Source organism: Podarcis bocagei (genome assembly GCF_964188305.1).
Source record: "Podarcis bocagei genome assembly, chromosome: 16".
NCBI lineage: Eukaryota > Metazoa > Chordata > Lepidosauria > Squamata > Lacertidae > Podarcis > Podarcis bocagei.
The window spans coordinates 38,872,108-38,885,874 of NC_138142.1; the positions used below are offsets into that span (position 1 = coordinate 38,872,108).

A 13,767-nucleotide genomic window follows, 5' to 3' on the forward strand; every position below is an offset into this window, starting at 1 on the left:
GTGGAGGAAGCCTAAAAGGCCATTAACTGATAACTCATTCTCGAATTACCCCCCTTAAAAATCAAATTGCCCCCCTGTGGGGGCATGTGTCCCACATGGGGAATCATGGTACTAGAGGGTCTCAGGATGGGTGTCACAATTCCCCCATTCTGGAACCCATAGACTATTTTCTGGAACATGGAGTGGTTCTCAATATACTAGGAGATGTCTTCTGCTCTTGTAGAACATCCACATGGCATGTGATCTGCAATATGGCATGTGCCAGCCTTGTGAGCATGACCATGCCCAGCAATAAGTCCATCGTAGCTGCATTCACAATGCGTTCCGATCAGCATTATCCATGATTTCCTATTGTTCTGCTGCCCTGTCACAAGACTGAGAACCAGAAGTCTTTTTCGCCTAATCACATCTCTGCCGCACCCTTAGGCGTGCTTCTTACATCATGCCTTCTCATCTCTTATTGGTAGCTTCACCCAAGGCAGGTGGGAAGATGTCCTAATAGCCTCCAGCTGATCAACATGCAAACGAGCAAGCTGGCAAGGCATAAGAGAAAAATGAAGGTGACAAAGTCAAAAGCCATGCGTCCAGGAGGGTGACCAGGCAATTCTGAATTTATTTCATCTTCTCTTCTTTAGAAGTGATGCAGGAAATGAAGAGCCCAATCATAAGAGGGTGATACCAGAACCAGATAAAAGGCCATCGTCTTGGCACTGTTCACTCTCATAACTTCAGGTCTTCTCCACAGACGATTACCAGGCTATTGGGTAAGTCAGATTCAAGGCTATGTCATTGACATCCATGGGTGGAATACTTTTTAAAAAGACACCTGGGATGTAGGCAACCAAGTGCTTTGTTCAGAGCAGACGTGTTAGATTCAAGGAACGATGGAGTGCGTGGTTGAACTATGGAACTTGCTCCCACAGGAGGCAGTGATGGCCCCAAACTGCGATGACTTTGGAAGAGGATTAGACAAATTGATGGAGGAAGGGCTATTGATGGCTATCAGCCATGATCACCACGCTCTGTTTCCACAGCTGAAGGCAGCAGTGCTGCCTGGAAGTCTTCACAAGAGGTGGTGGGCAGCATCAGCCATTCTCCAGCACAGGACCATAAGAAGTTTGCTACTTTGTAGCAAGTTGGATCATTGCCTCCATCTATCTCAGTATTGCCTACACAGACTGGCAGTGGCTCTTCATGAGGCACAGCTCTCACCCAGTTCTATCTGGAGATGCCAGGGACTGAACCTGGGAGCCTCAGCATGCAGGACAGATGAGGAGATAGGGCTCTAGCAGATGCCCAGAGATGCCGTTGGCTGCTGCCAACCCTTGTCAGGGGGCTGTCAAGGGAGCAGCTTCATCAACGGGTCAGAAGGGAGTGTCAGAGCTTCGAAGTAAAGTCAGCTGTTTTATTTAGGAAATTAGTATTGCTCTGGCATGGCTGCCTCCGTGAAGATGTTGCCAAGACTGGGTCATGGCATCTCCCCTCCTGCTACCCCTCCTCTTCCAGACGTCTTCCATGCAGACAGAAACTCTGAGGAAGGAAGGGCCCCTTCCTTGGACTTTTCTAACTTTCTGTTTATCTACATGTAATGCTCTACATGACCTCAGAGTCAAAGGGGAAGGGGAGTTCAAGACAGAGGGACCAGGCAGCGTCTGACCTCTCCCTGTCCTCTCCTTCAGACCCTGCACGCAGAGTGGGTCCTTCTGCACCCAGCCCTGTCCTTGGAGAACTCCCTGCCTTCTTCACTCTTCACTCAAGCCTTCTGTGTCTTCCACCTCCTAGGTTCCTCCCTTCTCTGATCTATCTTCTGGGTCCCACCTCCACTCCCCTGGGTCTGAGCCTTCTTCTTCTTCTTCTTCTTCTTCTTCTTCTTCTTCTTCTTCTTCTTCTTCTTCTTCTTCTTCTTCTTCTTCCTCCTCCTCCTCCTCCTCCTCTCCTCCTCCTTCTCCTTCTCCTTCTCCTTCTCCTTCTCCTTCTTCTCCTTCTCCTCCTTCTCCTTCTCCTTCTCATTCTCCTCCTTCTTCCTTTTCTTCTTCTTCTTCTTCTTCTTCTTCTTCTTCTTCTTCTTCTTCTTCTTCTTCTTCGGCTTCCCTAAGGAGTTCCTCAGCTGGGCCTCCTGCCACTCTTTGTCATCCAACCAATCCCTGACAACCCGTAACGGCTTTGTGGTTTAAGGGATTTGGTTTAAGTTGTGGTTTAAGGGATTTGTGGCTTCAGGTGAGCGAAGCCATGATGTCACCTACTTGTGATTGAGCACAGCTTAACCTTCTGCTCCCTTTGACAAATGGGGAATTAATTTGAATTTGTTACTGAGGACTCCCAATGAGAAAAAGCCACAATTCAGTGACAGAGCATCAGCTTCTCCCTCAGAAGATCCTAGGTTGAATGCCCAGTGCTTTCAGGAAAGTCTGTGGAAAACTTCTGTTCCAGAAGCCTGATGACCCACAGCCACTTACTGTAGCTAACTGGTATAAGGCAACTTCCCGTGTTCCTATTTAAATCAGACCTTCCCTTAGAATGCATGAGGACTGGAATCTTATTTTAGGACTCAGCTCTAGAGATTTTCATGTGGAAGGTCCCAGGTCCGGTCCCTTGACATGTTCAGTTAAAAGCATCTAAGAATGATTCTAGAGAGCCTCTGCCAGCCAGTGTGGGCAATCCTTAGCTAGAGAGGTAGACCAAAGGTTTGACTCAGTATAAGCAGAACTTTTTTTCAGAAGGAACTTACCAGAACTCAGTTCCGGCCACTCTCAGGTGGGTGCCATTGCCATTACAGTTAGCAAAGTACTATTTCTGGGTTAGCGGAGACACCTGAAGTGTCTGTAACCTGAGGTACCACTGTTTAAGTGAACTTCATTCATTGAGAACTCTGGCACCTCTTTTTCTAGAAAAATAGCACTGAGCACAGTGGTACCTCAGGTTACAGATGCTTCAGGTTACAGACGCTTCAGATTTCAGGCTCTGCTATCCCAGAAATAGTACCTCAGGTTAAGAACTTTGCTTCAGGTTGAGAACAGCAATCATTTGGCAGTGGCAGCATGAGGCCCCATTAGCTAAAGTGGCACCTCGGGTTAAGAACAGTTTCAGGTTCAGAATGGACCTCCAGAACAGATTAAGTTCTGAACCCGAGGTACCACTCTATAAGGCATCTTGCTAGGTAAGGACTACATGGTTTAACGGAGCAGGTTCCCTGAGATGGTTGGGGGGTTCCAGCCAAGGAGAGACCTGGGTTGAAATTCATTTTTTCCAATGTGCCATTTGTTGGTTGGCATGGAGTGAAGAGTGTTGGTGTTCTGAATCTTATGAAATGGAATTGGTAGGGCTGTGCTGTGGGGGAGCTAGGAAGCAGAGCTTGGTCCATCAGTTCTGCTATGACAGGCTGGATCCAACAGGCCTTCTCCTCTCATCTCAGCTATCACCTGGGGACAGACATTCCTTTAGGCTGCCTCAGTGGAAGAGATAGGAAGCAAGGCTCATTTAATCAGCTTTGCTGGAGGCCCAGCTCCTGCCCCTGAACTGTGCTGGCATTTGGTCATTATAGGAGCAACTGTTTAGAAACTGGTTTCTGAGTTTTGTTTTCCTCTTCCCTCCCAGTCCCCTTTCCCTTGTGTGCTGTGTTTTATTTTTATTTTTTGTTTAGATGGCAATCCTACGGGTAGGGACTCTCTTGTTTTGATTGTATGTATGCTGATTGTATGTTTTTGGCTGAAGAACAGGGTACAAATGCCTTAAATAAATAAAATAATAATAATAGCAATAACAACAATATGGCCAAAGTATGAAAGGAATCTGGCTGGTGACCACAAGATTCAATCCTGCTGGCTGCAAGGCTCTGCTTTGTCAGCATGTTCCTTGCAGGGAATGCCCTGGCGAAACAGCACCCTGTGTTTGTAATAAAATTCAGATGAATTTTCATGAGGCCTAGCAATCATAATCATACTTGCAAACTGATGTGCAAATTGCAGAACTGAACATAAATTGGGGAACATGAGAAACCCAGAATAAACTCAGAGCTTCACTCAGCACTAGATTTGACTCCATTGCTTGAGCCAGATGGATACATTTTTGGCTGAATATACCGTATTGGCCCAAATATAAGCCACACTTTTTTTCCCAAGTTCCGACCGTGAAAAGTTGAACTGCGGCTTATATTCGAGCCAATACTGTATTCTCTGAAGCAATTTGCTGAGCATGGTGTATCTTCCACTCCTTCCTGCTAATAGCTTGTGCAACGATATAATAATGGACCAGTTTATTACTGTGGGAGCACTACAATTTGTTCAGATGCTTAATGGGAAACTTTGTATCCCAACCTGTTCCAACCGCTCCAGATGGTTGATTTTAGGCTGTTCCACCGAAAAGGTGAAGGATCCAGGGGAAAAGATCTTCCTTTCCATTAAGAATGGGGAATGTCAGGCCCAGAGGAGGAAGAAGTGGCCTTCCAGGTTTCTCTGTGTGGCCCTCGAAACCCTCTCTGGACCACTCACCCACCCCCAACTCAACAGCTCTCCTGTATGCCTTCATTGAGTAGTATTCTTAAGCTTGAACTTGCCATTGGGCTTAAAAATGCTTCTTGCTTGCCTAGTTGAAGGATAGAGACATAGGTATGTGTGTTTCTGTGTAGAAACCTCTGACTTTGGAGGGCTCCATTCCCTCCACTCCGGGCCTGTGGTACCCCACTCTTGATGTAAAGCAAGAACTTTGCTCCCGAATCCTTCACTCTGTTCTGGGGGTACGCAGGGGTACGCATAGCCCTAAACATTTTGTGATACATTGTACTTTTGTCCATCTGCTGCATTTCCTTTTCCCGATTTGAACTATAAAATGGTGGTTTTCTTGAGTCAAAATGAGAGTACCCCTAAACTTTTTTTTTTTTAGGAAAAAAAAGCACTGGGTAGAACAATGTATTAACAGATGGAGCAGATGAAAAAGGGTACAGAACCCTTTTTCCCAATAAGTGTTGGAAAGTCATTTTCCTTTTTTTTTAAAAAAAAAATAATATTTATTAAAGTTTTCCAGACAATAAAAATTACAAAATTGTAGATAAGAAAATAAAAAAAACATAACAATAATAAAAGAGAGTGAAAAAATACAAAAATAGACAATAAAGAAGGAAGTTTAAAAAAAGAGAAAAACAATCAATATTTTCATGTCATATCTTTCATTTACTTATTTCCTGACCTCCTCACACCCCCCTTTTCTGTATTCCAGTTCACATAGTTAGTTCAGCAAATCCTTACCCTCTATCATTTTCCAAGAGCACAACAATTTCTTTAAAGACTTTCCAATTTCAGCAAGCATTCTAAGGACATTTTCTGCTTTTATTAATAATTGATTGATCTTATCCATTGCATGCTTTTTCAGTTTGATGTACACCGCTTAATTAAGCCATATGCAAACAGCTTAAATCAGAAGCATGTCTTACATCAGTGAGGAGTTGTGCCTTCAGTGCTGCGGGTCCTAAAACCCCTGTCAGAAACCAGGCAGGAAACATCCTTTGCTCAGCTTCAGATGGCAGATTAAAATAGTTTTATTTCTTTGTACCATGAATGCATACCCTCCAACATTTCTCTGATGAAAATAGGGACATCCTGTTCCATAATAATAACAACAATGATTTTACTATTTATACTCCACGGGTGGTGATGTGGTCTAAACCACTGGGCCTCTTGGGCTTGCCGATTGGAAGGTCAGTGGTTTGAATCCTCATGACAGGATGAGCTCCCGTTGCTCTATCCCAGTTCCTGCCAACCTAGCAGTTCGAAAGCATGCCAGTGCAAGTAGATAAATAGGTACCACTGCAGCGGGAAGGTAAACAGCGTTTCCGTACGCTGCTCTGGTTTTGCCAGAAGCGGCTTAGTCATGCTGGCCACATGACTCGGAAAAACTGTCTGCGGACAAACACCGGCTCCCTTGGCCTGTAAAGCGAGATGAGCACCACAACCCCAGAGTCATTCACAACTGGACTTAACTGTCAGGGGTCCTTTACCTTTACCTTTTTATCTGACTGGGTGGCCCCAGCTACTCTGGGCAGCTTTCAAGCTATGTAAAAACATAATAAAGCATTAAACATTGAAAACCTTCCCTATGCATGGCTGTCTTCAGATGACTCAGGGGTAGCATAACTCCATACTCTCCAACATTTCTCTGATGAAAATATGGATGTCCTAAGCTGGGAAAGCAGGACATTCTGGGATAAAATAAAAAACAGGGGGGGCTTCTCTAAATCCAGGACTGTCCCTGGAAAATAGGGGCACTTGGAGGGTGTGTGAATGCTGTTCTTGTGTTCTGTTTTTATGTTTTAATCCAGGGGGCAGCAACCTTTTGCAGCCTTGGGCAGGTCCACCGTCCCTCAGACCATGTGGGGGGCCAGACTATATTTTGAGTGGGGGGGGGGGAGAGAGAGAGAGAGAGAACGAATTCCTATGCCCCACAAATAACCCAGAGATGCATTTTAAATAAAAGCACACATTCTACTCATGTAAAAACATGCTGATTCCCGGACCCTCCGCGGGCCGGATTCAGAAGGCGATTGGACCTCATCCAGCCCACGGGCCTTAGGTTGCCTACTCCCATTTTAATCTGTGCTTTAAAGCTTGTGTATTACATGTTTCATTTGTTTTTGTAATCAGCTCTGAAACTTATAGTGAAGGTATATTTCCAAGACCAACAACAACAGAACGGTGGCAGTAGTTGTAATGATAATAACAATAATTCTTGCACATTTTTCCAGGTCTAGTCCATACTCCCAGTGAGATGTATCCTCCACAGAATAGAGATGATCAAGATTCCTGTGATGACTATGGCGCATCAGTGTGTTCCGAGCCATCATGTGCTCCATCGGGAGCATCATATGACCCCTGTCACTCTGTGAGCTCCAGCTCTGCGGTGGACTGCTGTGGTACATCATCGCAGCAGTACTGCCCCCCTGCACAACAGTATTGCCCTCCTGCTCAAAAGTATTGCCCTCCTGCTCAGAAGTACTGTCCTCCTGTACAAAAGTACTGCCCGCCGCAGCAGAAATATTGCCCTCCAGCCCAAAAGTACTGCCCTGCTGCTCAAAAGTACTGCCCACCTCAGCAGAAATATTGCCCTCCCGCCCAGAAATACTGCCCTCCTGTACAAAAGTACTGCCCGCCTCAGCAGAAATATTGCCCTCCCGCCCAAAAATACTGTCCTCCCGCCCAAAAGTACTGCCCTCCAGTCCAAAAGTACTGCCCGCCTCAGCAGAAATACTGTCCTCCTGCCCAAAAGTACTGCCCTCCAGTCCAAAAATGCTGCCCGCCTCAGCAAAAATATTGCCCTCCCGTCCAACGGTACTGCCCTCCAGTCCAACAGTACTGCCCTCCAGCCCAGACATGCTGCCCGCCGCCTCAGCAGACCTACACATCGGTTGGAGAGCCCGAGATCTGCCAGATACAACAAGTCTGCCAAGCGCCACCACATCTTCTGAAGAAGTAGCTACTATAGATAAAGGCAAAGGGGCTCACGAGGACATTTTTCATCTGTCTAGAAATGTTCCTTTCCTTCCTTCTTGTGGTCCCCAAGACCCCTGTGCCCTCTAAGGCAGGAAGACCTTTGCGGTTAATTCCTGGTGGTATAAATTCAGCACACAATATTCTGTGTGCTTCCTTAGTAATGATTAGTCATTTGCTCCCAGTGTGTAAGGCCAAATTCATGTGCACCTACCTAGCTGCATCTTAAGAAATTCATCATTTTGCTTCACCTTCCTGGAGAATTCGGCTGCTTTCAAGCCCAGCGGTCTATCAGAAACGTGGAAAGACCTTTCGATTTGGCTTTTACCTGCTAAGATTGAGACATTTGCTGAAGGCCACACTGAAGTATGTGACTCATCCATGGTGTGCGGTCAGTGGACTAGGGAGACTAGACTACTCCCCTAAAGGGTCCAAGAGCCCTCCCACCACCTTCCCAAAATCCACCCGACTTTGGGAAGAAGGCAGCAGGCTTCCAGCAACCTGTCAGAGGCCTGCCGCTTCCTTCCCAGAACCCAGGAAGCTTCTGCCTGGCTTAGGGAGGGAGGCACAATGGTCACACATGTGATGTCACACACACACACACACACACCATCACACTTGCAAGCTGGCCTTGCTCTCCCATGAAAAATTTCACCGCATGCCACTGGGACTCATAGTGCATAAGCTACTCCACACACTGAAGCATGGGTTTCGTAGTCCTTACGAAATAACGTATTCTTGCTCATGGGAAATGTTAGCATTTGCTGTGCTTTGTTGAAAGCTGATATTTATTGGAGATATTTTGTGTGGACTTAATTTGCTGTTACTATCCTCATCCTTTGAACAAGTATGCATGCAACAAAATAAAAGCACTTCCAAAAAAAAAAAATCCATCACTCCTGGCTCCTTCAGTTCTCTCCAATTTTTGTTTATATTTTTATATAAACCCAGGGGCTGGACACATTGGGTCCAATTCTGGCTACATTAACATATTGGACTTTCCAACTGATTTCCTATTTATTTATGGGTAGCTCTCCCTTCCCTTCCTGAAGATATTTAAAAATTGCTTCTTGGGACTCAGTTACAATAGTAAAAATCCCCAGTATTTTGAATGCGTTATAAACATGCAACACCAGATGGCGTTGGAGAGCAAAAAAAAAAATTCTATAGGATTTTACATAGCGATTTTTTTATAAGATATTTATTAAAGTTTCAGAAATAAAAAAGAAGTTACAATAAGAAAAAGAAAAAAAGAAGAATAAAAAAAGAAAAAAGAGAGTACAAAATACGTGAAAAATAAAAACAATTACATAGCGATTTTTTTCATTTGTTATAACGATTAAATTTCTGACTTATTTATAGTGGTTTTTTCCTGTGTGTAGATCCACCCTCAGTCTGAACAGGAAGTTACCCATCCAAACAATGGTTCATATATGTGTGTCTGTGTGTTACACACACATAGACACAAACACAGTGCTCGTCGTCGTATAGTCGTTTAGTCGTGTCCGACTCTTCGTGACCCCATGGACCAGAGCACACCAGGCACTTCTGTCTTCCGCTGCCTCCTTCAGTTTGGTCAAACTCATGCTGGTAGCTTCAAGAACACTGTCCAGCCATCTTGTCCTCTGTCGTCCCCTTCTCCTTGCGCCCTCCATCTTTCCCAACATCAGGGTCTTTTCCAGGGAGTCTTCTCTTCTCATGAGGTGGCCAGAGTCTTGGAGCCTCAGCTTCAGGATCTGTCCTTCCAGTGAGCACTCAGGGCTGATTTCCTTCAGAATGGATAGGTTTGAACTTCTTGCAGTCCATGAGACTCTAAAGAGTCTCCTCCAGCACCATAATTCAAAAGCACCCATTCTTTGGCGATCAGCCTTCTTTACGGTCCAGCTCTCACTTCCATACATCACTACTGGGAAAACCAGAGCTTTAACTATACGGACCTTTGTTGATGTCTCTACTTTTTAAGATGCTGTCTAGGTTTGTCATTGCTTTTCTCCCAAGAAGCAGGCATCTTTTAATTTCGTGGCTGCTGTCACCATCTGCAGTGATCATGGAGCCCAAGAAAGTAAAATCTCTCACTGCCTCCATTTCTTCCCCTTCTAGTTGCCAGGAGGTGATGGGACCAGTGGCCATGATCTTCGTTTTTCTAATGTTGAGCTTCAGACCATATTTTGCGCTCTCCTCTTTCACCCTCAATAAAAGGTTCTTTAATTCCTCCTCACTTTCTGCCATCAAGGCTGTGTCATCTGCATATCTGAGGCTGTTGATATTTCTTCCAGCAATCTTAATTCCGGCTAGGGATTCATCCAGCCCAGCCTTTTGCATGATGAGTTCTGCATATAAGTTAAATAAGCAGGGAGACAATTTACAGCCTTGTCGTACTCCTTTCCCAATTTTGAACCAATCAGTTGTTCCATATCCAGTTCTAACTGTAGCTTCTTGTCCCACATAGAGATTTCTCAGGAGACAGATGAGGTTATCAGGCACTTCCATTTCTTTAAGAACTTGCCATAGATTGCTGTGGTCGACACAGTCAAAGGCTTTTGCATAGTCAATGAAGCAGAAGTAGATGTCTTTCTGGAACTCTCTAGCTTTCTCCATAATCCAGTGCATGTTTGCAATTTCGTCTCTGGTTCCAAATTGTGCTACTTTTCTAGAAAAAGTGGTGGCAAAAATCACCATGAATGCCTCCCTTGTTTTATTATAATGCCAATGGTGCCCACCTGAGAGGTGCCAGAACTGAATTCTGGTGAGTTCCAATGCAAAAAAAAAAGCCGTGTGTGTCTATTTCCTTGAATTGGGTAAGTTCTGGAAGACAATTGCATTAAAATGAGTTGTTGTTTATGCTCTGGTAACTTCAAGGTTAGATTACTGCAATGCGTTATACATACGGCTGCCTCTGAAGACGGTTCGGAAAGTTCAGCTCGTGCATAATTCAGTGGCCAGGTTGCTCCCCGGAGCAAGATGGTTTGTGCATATTTCACCGATCCCGGTCCGACTGCACTGGCTACCAATTAGTTTCCGGGCCCAATTCCAAGTGCTGGTTTTGACCTATAAAGCCTTAAATGGCTCAGGACCGTAATACCTCAAGGACTGCCTCTTTCCTCTTTCTGTGTGAACATACCCAGAACCTAGAATCATAGAATCATAGAGTTGGAAGAGACCACAAGGGCCATCGAGTCCAACCCCCTGCCAATCAGGAAACACCATCAGAGCACTCCTGACATATGGTTGTCAAGCCTCTGCTTAAAGACCTCCAAAGTAGGAGACTCCACCACACTCCTTGGCAGCAAATTCCACTGTCAAACAGCTCTTACTGTCAGGAAGTTCTTCCTAATGTTTAGGTGGAATCTTCTTTCTTGTAGTTTGGATCCATTGCTCCGTGTCCGCTTCTCTGGAGCAGCAGAAAACAACCTTTCTCCCTCCTCTATGTGACATCCTTTTATATATTTGAACATGGCTATCATATCACCCCTTAACCTCCTCTTCTCCAGGCTAAACATGCCCAGCTCCCTTAGCCGTTCCTCATAAGGCATCGTTTCCAGGCCTTTGACCATTTTGGTTGAGGCCTTTGACCATTTTTGTTTGAGATCATCTTCTCAGGCCCTTCTTCATGTGCCTCCTCCTCAATAGAATGGGGCCTTCTCCGCAGTGGCTCCCTGTCTGTGGAATGCTCTCACCAGGGAAGTTCTCCTGGCACCTTCATTACGCACCTTTAGGCGCCAGGCAAAAACGTTCCTTTTTAACCAGGCCTTTAGTTGATTTGATCGACATTCTATACCCTTTTAAAATGTGGCTCTTTTGGGGGAGTGGGGGATGTTATTGGGTTATTGTTTTTATTCTGATTATATATGTTGTGATCCTTTCTGTGAACTGCCCTGAGATCTCTGGGTACAGGGCAGTATATAAATTCAATAATAATAATAATAATAATAATAATAATAATAATAATAATAATAATAGGTGTTATGCCCTGAAAGTTTCACCCTTTGCTGCAGTTTTGTAGAGTAGAGATCTGTGAGAGTTTAGCAGAGCTTGCTAGAATGAGCACTTATTCCAGAAAGGCCAACCTGAATGAAGGAGTGGGAGATGTAGGGCCAGGTGTCCTTTAGAGATAGGGCCACCTGGGTCCCCACATGAGTCATAAGACATTGATTCAGCACTTCAAGGGTTGTGTAGAGTAGCATGGGAATATCTCAGCCATCACATTCCTTTGTTGTCTGCTGTATGTTATGACTACTTCATACACTCCAAGCGTCAGGGAATGGTCTGAATCAGAGGCCTGGGGAATGCATTCAGTCTTTACCACAAGCACCCACTTGTTATGGTTTTAGTCTTGTTTTAAATATATTTGTTGTTTCTGTGTTTAAACTTACCTTAATTCTCTTTAGTGTAAATTGCCTTTGAGATACTCACTTAGAAAGTGATTAATAAATCAACGATGGTGATAATAATACAGTGGTGCCCCGCAAGACGAATGCCTCGCAAGATGGAAAACTCGCTAGACGAAAGAGTTTTCCGTTCTGGAGGTGCTTCGCAAGACGAATTTCCTATCGGCTTGCTTCGCAAGACAACAATGTCTTGCGAGTTCCTGCTGGTTTTTTTTCCTTCCCCCCTTTTTCTAAGCCGCTAAGATGCTAAGCCACTTATCAGCTGATCCGATCAGCAGATAAGCCGCTAAAAGCCGCTAAAAGCCGCTAAAAGCCACTAAAAGCCACTAAAAGCCGCTAAAAGCCGCTAATAGCACTAATAGCGCTAATCCGCTAATCCGTCAATGGGCTTGCTTCACAAGACGAAAAAACCGCTAGACGAAGAGAATCACAGAACGGATTCTTTTCGTCTTGCGAGGCACCACTGTAATAGGTAGAAATATCTGATTTTCATCTGGTCATGGGGCTCCATTTGGTGTTATACACACACACACGAAGGAGGAGGAGGAGGAGGAGGAGGAGGAGGAGGAGGAGGAGGAGGAGGAGGAGGAGTTTGGATTTGATATCCCTCTTTATCGCTCCCAGAAGGAGTCTCAAAGTGGCTAACATTCTCCTTTCCCTTCCTCCCCCACAACAAACACTCTGTGAGGTGAGTGGGGCTGAGAGACTTCAGAGAAGTGTGACTGGCCCAAGCTCACCCAGCAGCTGCATGTGGAGGAGCGGGGAATCGAACCCGGTTCACCAGATTACAAGTCCACCGCTCTGAACCACTACACCGCACTGGCTCTCACGCCTACACACACCCCTCTTCTTGTTATATGTATTGTTTTCCACTGTGTCTCACTTGTTTGTTTGTTTTTTATTGTGCATCTTATTGTTCATTTTATTTGGACATATGGGGGAAGGCAATGAATGAATTGAAAAATAGCCCTGGAAGACTCATACTGGAAGGATGATAGTCATTTTGGACTCACAGCTATCCATGGAGGCCCAGGTTAATTCTGTGTCCAGGGCAGCTGTCTACCAGCTCCATCTAGTATATAGACTGAGCCCCTCCCTGCCCACGGACTGTCTTGCCAGAGTGGTGCATGCTCTGGTTATCTCCCGCTTAGACTACTGCAATGCACTCTATGTGGGGCTACCTTTGAAGGTGACCCGGAAACTACAACTAATCCAGAATGCAACAGCTAGACTGGGAGTGGCTGCCAAGACTACATAACACCAGTCCTGAAAGACCTATATTGGCTCCCAGAACGTTTTTGAGCACAATTCAAAGTGTTGGTGCTAACCTTTAAAGCCCTAGAAGGCCTCGGGCCAGTATACCTAAAGGAGTGTCTCCACCCCCTTCACTCAGCCCAGACATGGAGGTCCAGCTCTGAGGGCCTTCTGGTGGTTCCCTCACTGTGTGATGTGAGGTCACAAGGAACCAGGCAGAGGGCCTTCTCGGTAGTGGTGCCTGACCTGTGGAACGCCCTCCCATCAGATGTCAAGGAAATAAACAACTATCCGACTTTTAGAAGCAGCCCTATTTAAGGAAGCTTTTAATGTTTGATGTTTTATCGCATTTTTAATATTCCTTTGGGAGCCACCCAGAGTGGCTGGGGAAACCCAGCCAGGTGGGTGGGCAATAAATTATTATTATTATTATTATTATTATTATTATTATTATTATTATATTTAAAAATTGGGGTGGAGTCAACAGAAAACTAGAGAGAGAATGAGTGAGGAATGTTTCATGTGAACTGATGGTGATGACAAGCACGGGAGAATTTCTGCTTTCTGAGTGTGGCTAATAGCGTCCGCAGCGTGGATGATCATCTCGAGATGTACTGGACATGTTTCGCTCACGCGAAGGCCTCCAATTA

The 13,767-nt window shown here is 45.1% G+C and overlaps 1 pseudogene across 1 annotated transcript in view; it reads left to right on the top strand.

Annotated features, from left to right (window-relative positions):
• Positions 1-920: 920 nt before the first annotated feature.
• The window catches only part of LOC308575098 (heat shock 70 kDa protein 1B pseudogene), a 264,638-nt pseudogene continuing 251,791 nt past the window's right edge, over positions 921-13,767 (top strand). The window contains exon 1 of the transcript XR_014013443.1: positions 921-929. The product of XR_014013443.1 is annotated as a heat shock 70 kDa protein 1B pseudogene (transcript). The remainder of the gene's footprint in view (positions 930-13,767) is intronic.